The sequence below is a fragment of the Quercus suber genome, unplaced genomic scaffold, assembly GCF_002906115.3.
Source record: "Quercus suber isolate HL8 unplaced genomic scaffold, Cork oak 2.0 scaffold_54, whole genome shotgun sequence".
Lineage (NCBI taxonomy): Eukaryota > Viridiplantae > Streptophyta > Magnoliopsida > Fagales > Fagaceae > Quercus > Quercus suber.
In genome coordinates this window covers 111,314-120,189 of record NW_027069519.1, presented here as the reverse complement: position 1 = coordinate 120,189, position 8,876 = coordinate 111,314, and positions in this window count along the sequence as shown.

Below are 8,876 nucleotides of genomic sequence, written 5' to 3'. Positions count from 1 at the left end.
GTTCTAATACAAAGGCATACCACAACTCCATTCAAAAGTCATAGTAACTTTTAATTTCCTTTATTACCAAATTATGAAAGATCGAAAGAAAATAAAGGCAATTTTAAAATAAGAAAGCAACTATCAATAAAGAGAGTTTCGTAGAAGAGCCCATCGTTATGAATGAATCACATAAACATTAGGCTTGTATTTGGTATAAATCTACCGCATTTCCTAATTTTTCAGAAAGATAAGTTTTACAGTAGAAAAATGAATGGAATAAATATAAGGTTTTGAGTAATAATTATATACAGTGTATAATTATACACAGGCTAAAATCATGTTCAAAACACAATTTTACAGGTTGTGTGTAACTAGCTACGTGCAGTGTATCAATAATTAACCTAAAATTTTATATGAAGCTTTTGTAGGATTAAAATCCTAATTAAAGTTCAAAACTTAACAATCCATTTTTCTTTGTAGGGACAAATTAAACTTGGTAATCTGCCCTACACTTAGGCCATGTGGCGTTTCACCCTGAAGTGGTAGACTTTTGTGTTTTGATCATAACGTGCATCAATCTTCCTTTCTTAGTGACAAAGGATATCAACTAATTGTGCACTCCTTTCTTCATTTTCACCTCTTAAATTTTGCGATGACTTGTGTGCGCCAATGGTTCTGTACCAAGCATCATCTTTGGCCCCATATTGAAAATTTAAGAGGTTTGCAAGTGAATTTGCATCAAAGTTAAATGACAAGAGTCAAGTTGTTACTATGGTGAAGTTATTCAAGTTGATTGGTAGATCTATTCACACCGATATCAATACTTTGATTTAGTTTTCCCCTTTTTACTTTATTTGTATTACATATGTTTAAAACCAAAAGGTGATATTTTAGAAAGCTAAAAATCACATGTTTTGATTGTTTGCACTAGAATTTTAAGCTTTCTACAAAAATTTATAAGGTGACTATAAAAATATGTTATAAGGTTCAATTCTTTTTTCTTTTTTTTTTGGGCGCATAAAAATAATAGGAAAACTATTTTGTCTTTCTATATTTTTAATTTACTATTTATTAAATAATATACTTTTTTTTTTTTGAGAATCTATTTGTTATTGCAGGGGATCGAACCCCCCCAGTTAGCGGCCACATAAGATACCGGGTACCACTCAGGCAACTAGGCCTGGCGGTTTTGAGAATCTATTAAATTGGCATAAAGCCTACAAAATCAGAATCCATTTATTAATTTTTTAAAATATTTTTTTCCAAAGCATTGAAAGAAAAATGAAAAATAAACTCCTTATTTGCAAAGATGGCCACCTCTAATCACCTAAGACTTGCAAAGAGAACGATAACAAGGATAAATGATTTTACCTCAATGTTTTTTAAATTTTATTGAATTGTGTCTCAGTTTAGGGTGACTGATCTTACTTGAGCACTTATCCCTACAAATAATTGATGCAATTCTATTGAGGTTTTAATGAGTTTTTCTTGTTTTGTTTTAGAATTAATAGAGTGGGGTTTAAACAAATTGAATTGAAATAATAGTATATGAACATTGATAATAAACTCCTGTTGTATCTTGAACATTGATCAAATTACCACCAAACGTTTGAACAAAAATTTCTCTGCCACTTAAATGTCCAGCTTTTTCACCTCCTACAATAATGGCTGCCACTTGGAAAGTGTTGGTAAGACAATATTGAAGTTGGTTTGGAGGTTGTTATTTAATGAGGAGTTTACATTAATATAAATCTGGACTTTGAGATAGTTGACGAAATCTCTCCACAAATGGATTATGCATTCTAATATCGTTTGAAGAAGATACAATATCTTCATAAGCCTCTATAGATTGACACATTTTGTGTTGTATTTCAAGGGGTTACATTAATACAATTGTAGATGCCGGAAACTATGAGGAGTATGTGGTAAAAGACTACCCATTCTATGATAGATGGCACCTTGGGCATGGAATGTATATATTCCTCAACAATTTGAGGCTACGCTATCATCCACGTGCACACCCATTGAGGTAAATGCAAACATGTTATTGTAAAACCGTATATATTGCCTGAAATGTTTGCCCCATGGTGTTTGCTCATAAATGAGCTTCATTAATTTAGGACAAATTGGTATGTTTGGTAAGGATATTTTTCCACTCTTGCAACGCATCTAGGATGTCTCTCGATGGAACAAACGGGCATTACAAAAGTGACATGTCCTTGAGATAACTTATGTTAGCTTTAATAGACAAAAATATCATGTAACCATTATGTGACATTAGTAGGAAGATTCATCAATCAATTTGCCCCACTGGTTATGCGATGGTCGTATGATTTTTCTGTCCATAAGGATTAACAAAAGTTAGTCTCAGGGGTCAATTTGACAGATATGAAAACCTCAAGGTGTTATAATAAAGAATTAAAACCTCAGGGGTTATTTTTTGCAACTGACCTAAACCCCAGGGGATGTTTTTGCATTTAGGCTTTTTTTATAAAAAAAATTTAGTTAATGTAAACGTAAATTTTAATTGTATATTCATCATCTCTGTCAATACTTTATTCGTTTATTTATTTTACTTTTGATACTATTATTTCTATGTTAATATATGATTATGAAGCTGTGTGTTCCTCCAATCTGCCTTTGCCAAGAATAGGTTGATTTCGGATAATATACTTGTTGCTTTTGAGACACTTAATAGCATGAAAAATTTGAGTACAGGAAAAACAGCTTATATGGCCATTAAGCTTGATATGAGCAAGGCTTATGACCGGGTGGAATGGGGGTATCTTGAAAATGTCATGAGGAAAATGGGCTTCAACGAGAGATGGATTGGTTTAATCATGGTATGTGTGAAAACAGTCACTTACTCCATCATGGTCAACGGTGAACCCCAAGGATTAATTCATCCAACTAGAGGAATTCGCCAAGGAGACCCTTTATCTCCTTTCCTCTTCCTCCTTTGCACGGAAGGTCTACATGGTCTCTTCCAACATGCAGCTGATGTGGGAGAGATAAAGGGTTTCTCTCTTTGCCGAAGGGGTCCAGCACTAACCCATCTCTTGTTTGCAGATGATAGCCTCCTTTTTTGTAGGGCAACGAAAGATGAATGCAGAAAAATTATTGATATCCTTGGGACTTATGAAGCAGAATCGGGGCAAAAGGTGAACAAAAACAAAACGGCCTTATTTTTCAGTAAATCAACCGATGAAGCAACCAAACAAGAAATCAAGGCTGCATTGGGAATACAAGAAATTGTACACTTTGAGCAATATCTTGGGCTGCCATCTTTGGTGGGAAGGAGGAAGAAGGAAGGGTTCAATTTTATTAAGGAGAAAGTATGGCGAAAGCTACAAAGCTTTCTTCTCCTCCCCTGACGGGCAGCAGCGGCCTTAATTCGCTCCTTAGCAACATCCATTTCTGCAAACAGGCAAACAAAAGCAAACGTAAGGGAAAGCCGACGACTAGAAGTTTAAAAGCTGACGAATGGGTAAAGACTCACGGTGACGAGCAAAATCTTCCAACCTACGAGCTTCAGGCGTTGGTCGGGACCCCCACAGTATGTGTAAAGAGTATCGAGGGTAATCAAGTCCCGGCACGATCGCTCTCCTATGGGTATCTCCAAAAGCCGACGGATGAAGTCTTCTTGCTCGTCAGTTATTGATGGACGAGCGAAAGCTGAAAAAAAACTTGGCTGCGTTAGTATCTTTTCAAAGTTAAAAAATGTATATGGCAAACTGACGAGGATAAAAGGTGACGACTAAGACCTGACTCCTTAGCAAACCCCCAAGTGTTGTCAAAACAACCATGAGGAATTGTTTTCCATTCATCCTGACGGCACACCCAATCCGTCCCCTCTACGAAAAAGAACCTACTCTTCCAGGCTCTATTGGAATCTGGCATTTCAGACACCAGCCTTAGATCCTTCTCCCTGACGGCGAAGTGATACATCCCTCTTGATGAAGAAAGTGCCGAGGTCTATAACAATAGAAGAATTCATTTAAAGTAAGCTGACGATGACCTCCGCTTAAGCGACCCCACAACACCTCGCACTTATAAAAATCCTCCAGGAGTTTGGGGCAATTGACTAATTGAGATGCCAAGGTAATCAGCTAGCTGACGGTGCAAAGCCGTCAGGGGCAATCTCAACCCGGCAGCAAACATGGCGTCATACATGCCAACGTCTGCAGTTCTTCCCGTTAACACTTCTCACCCTCCATAGGCAGACGGATGGGAATATGGTCTGGGATTTGAAAACGGATACGTAGTTCATTAAAAATTTTGAGCATCTTTTGGAGAGAATTTATTCACAGCCCAGTCCTTTGGAAGGATGAAGGACGGCTACCTTCAGGACCTACAGAATCCCCTTCACTAGACTCCTCGACGCCTTCATCCCCGTCACTATTCCCCCCTAATTCAACTTCACTCCCCTCGCCTACTTCTTCCTCCTGGCCGCCGTTTCCTTGACTTTCCATTTCTTCGACGGCAACATGTGCTGACGTCTCCCTCTCTGACGACCAGGAGGAACTCTCAGACTCACTACTTGAGCCTGAACCAAACACCTTGTCGTAGCCCGCTCCTTCGCGGACCGACGACTGATCACTCGACATCTACCTACAAGTGACGGGTGTAAACTAAGCACCTAGGATGACGACCTCACTTTGAAAAAGAAGAAGAAATTGAAAGCATGCGAGAAAGGGAAACTTACAAAGTTCTGGAGTGACGGTTGAAAAGCAACGGCGGGAACTTTGGAAGAGCTGACGGAATATGGGCGACGGATGTGCTCTCCAGAAATCAGGTGAATGAAATAGTGAAAATGAGAGAGGGGACCACATATATATATAGCTAAACGCACGGAAGACGAAGCGACGCCCGCGTTCAGACACGGAGCCAATCCAAGCACGCCACCTGTCCTTGCATTAATATTAAAAAAGGGTCAGCAGTAATGATTCTTCTCTTGATCAAAGTGGCAGGCAGTGACGAATGCAAACTCCATAACCCGTCAGGAACAGCCGACGGAGATATGGAGTAGGGGGCAACTGATATGGAAGAATTACACGCAGGTACCATGAGCCCAACCCGTCAGCTTTTGCTCTGGCTGACGGGTCCTCTATGACATGCTAGGCGCGAAGGAATGCATGCTAACTAGGTTAAAACAAAACCGACGGGCTGAAGTCCCCTAGACTGCTGAACAAAGCATAAAGGCTGACGGTAACTTAGCTGAAGGGAAGTACAGGCTGACGGCTGAAAGGCTGACGGTTCCATAAAGAACATAACTTGGTCATCACGCATGGGTCTTAGGGAAATTACTTGTATTCCACGCCCAGTATCAGAGTCCTATAAGGAAAGGATTCCGCAATCTACGCGCATAAAGATTCCTATAAGGAAAAGACTTCTACTCCAAGGAAGAAAGGTCCACCCTCTACTACTATAAAAGCCCCAATACCCTCATAAGCCGGGTACGTATAATTAACCCCTCTCTAGCACTCTAGAGTTGAAAAAGAAGTTCTAACTTGACCTTCGGAGGGTATTTGGCCGGCGCCACACCGATGCTCTCTGCGAGGTCCTTTCCTTTTTGTTGTGTAGGTGTTGTTTTGAGCGTACAAGCGTCGTGCAACTCACTGGTGAGATTTACGGCATCATCACCATATATACTCAGTTTATTCAGTAAAATTTTTGAAAATATTACTTCAAATGATAAGGTTTATTGTGCTCAAACTAGTAAATTCTTGTTATTGAATAAAATATTTTATAATTCAAACTCATTTACTATCTTAACGTAATGATAATCATTTTGGAAGGTTAAAATAAAAACAAGGAAAACAACGTCAAATTAGTTTTTTTTTTTTTTTGGATAATCACAACGTCAAATTAGTTACTAACAATAATTATGGGTGAACCATTTGGGACCAACCCATGTCAAATCAACAAATAAAGAAAACAATATCAAATCATAAACTCGGCTTTGTGCTAACATATTTGGCTTTGCCGTCAGTCCTCAACCCAATTAAAAGTCATAAACTTGGCTTTGTAGTTACATGGTTGGCTTCATCCAAAGTAACATTTATTGGCAACATTTCGAGTACATCAAGGGCTCCACCCTATGAATTGACTACAATATGTCAATATCAACTTGTATCATTTTTTTTTCATGCTTATGTTTAAATATTGATGATATTTGTTTTGTTTGTAGAATATCCGTTCCAGCCAAAGGTACATAAAAAAGCTTTATGTTTTATCAGATGATTCACGTCATATCATCAGAGTTTTCGTCTTAATTTTGAATAAAAGTTTCTCTAATTAAATCCGTTACACGACAATACAAGCGTGCAACCAACTGTACTATTAATTTTTCATTAAAAAATAGTCTACTATTAATTTTTTGACAAACATTTGAAAAAGTGTACTGTTAACCTTTACATATATATATATAATTATATATTGCGTAATCTAAGCAATATTACACTATTAATAATGTTTATTAAATTCATATTTTGAAAGTCCAACTGTTTAATTAGATGTTCTATATGTTCTGTAACATACGTGCCATTTTCATGTCAATTGAATGTAATTACCATTCAATCTAGGTATAACTTGAACCCAAGTTATATATATATATTATATATATATGAGTCTAATTTTGTGCCACATGTCCAATCTAATCTAAATTTTAAATTTTTATGCCAAGTGAGTTAATTTAATGTAAAATTGGATTTCAATTTGAGTTAAATTTTGCACCACGTGTTCCATTTAATTTAAGTTTTTTAAGTTTTAAGCCAAGTAATAGTTAATTTAGGTGTAGAAAATGACGAGTTCATTACTAAGTAAGTAATATATATATATATATATATATATATATATATATTCTAAGCCAAAGTTTAGAGAAAATCCAATCTTGACAACTCTCTAGGATTTGTGCTAACTTGAGTAAACCTCAGTACCATTGGTTCTTAGGTCGAATAACTCTCTAGGATTAGACTATATTGTTGACCTCTGTATTGGAAGCAATTCCACACACAAAAAGTTCAATAACAATCTTCCAATAATGCATTTCCTTTACCATCACACAAGCACAAATACCATTTGCACAAGAAAAAAATATATGTGGGATAGAAAGAACCTTTTTAGGAGAAGAAACAATAGTTTTATTATTCTGATCGAGATAGAGAACAATTAATTCTTAGTTGAACTTATGAAAGTGTTTTGATGATGTATTAAATAAGCCAATGAGTTGATTATACAACAATAAAATAATAAATTAGCTTACAAATAATAGGTGCCCTTAGAGTGTTTGTTAATGGACAATTTTAGGAAAATTTTAATACTACTTTCATGGAAGTATAAAAAGCTATTTCTTTCAATGAAAAACCTTTTGTGAAGATAGTTTTATGCATTTTTCCTAAATTTGATAGTATCAAAAAAAGGAATTGACTAACGGGTGCCTTTAGGAAATATATTAGTAAACTATTTTAAGAAATTTTTTATAGAAAAATGAAAAAGTAATTCACTGTTTTGATAGTTTTTTCAATTTTCCATAAAAACTTTCTCAAAATGACAAAATGGATGTTTCTTAAGGGCACACATCAACCAAACCCTAAAAAAAAAAATTGGTTAAGGGAAAACTTTCTCTCAAACTTCCCTTATTTAACATGGCATGTGATAAAATTGCTTTTCACTAAAAATTTTCGGAAAAAAATACAATCTCACATGAAACTAAATAAGAAAATTATATTTCATGTGAAGCTAAATAAGGAAAGTTAAGAGATAATTTTCTCAACTCATTTTAGGTTACTACTAAACATAAGAAAATGAGATAATTTTCAAGAAAATACTTTTTGAAAAATGATTCAATTTATAAAAAATATTAATGTTGGAACAAATAGAGCATTATTTTTTTTTTCTTTTTCTATAAAAATTTCTAAAAGTAGTTTATAAACTAACACCTTTAGACCATTGGTTAACTTTTCCCAACAAATAAAGCTCTTCTCCAACTGTCTAATTCAGACACAAACAGTTATAAAAGCTCAAAAGTTTGGAAAATAACTGGAAAAAAACAAAAACAAAAGACCCAAGATAATTAAAACTTATTTGGACCCACAAAAGACTAGGAGGAACGCATGTGTAATATAAATAAGACTTAAGCTCACAATAGGCCCATATTTTGAGATAAAAAAAAGTTCAAAGTGGCTTATAAACAATTAAACATAGGAAAAGGTCAATCCAAACCGACGTGAAACTTATAGTAAAAATTATTAGGTTTATTAAAGGAGTGCTGAAGTAATGCTCCTAACTAATAAAATGCTATCACTTATACAAATATAACACTATCAAATGATTCTTTATTTATTTTTTTATTGGTTAGGAAGCTGACTTATACATTTGCATAAATTTCGAATCAACTCATCTAGTTGCTGACAATTCGGGATCGAACAAGTCAGGTCGGTACTCAGTGAAGCTTTGGAGACTAATGCAACATAGTGACAAAAAGAAAAAAAAAGAAAAAAGAAAAACTAAAAAGTATAGGGCCATGGCCCATGAGCTTTTTCGTTTGCTAATAGTGGCTTTTAGTGGGTTTGGGTAGGGAAGCTGAGTCGGCGTTTTTGGACTCGTCCATAAATTTTGAAACTTCAATGCCACGAGGAGGAATGGACTATTCAACTGTAAATGTAAATCGTTTTTCACTTTGTCAATGTCAAGGTGGTTATTTAAATTCTCTGTGCAAATAAAAATAATATGATGTTGTTAATGTAAGAAATAATAATCTGATTGATTCAATCTTATGTATCAATTGGTTCTCAAAAAAAAAAAAAATCTTATGTATCAATTAAAATGATTCAGCAAAAAAATGTATCAATTAAAATAATTAAATTTCCATATACTCTTAAAATAATTAGAAG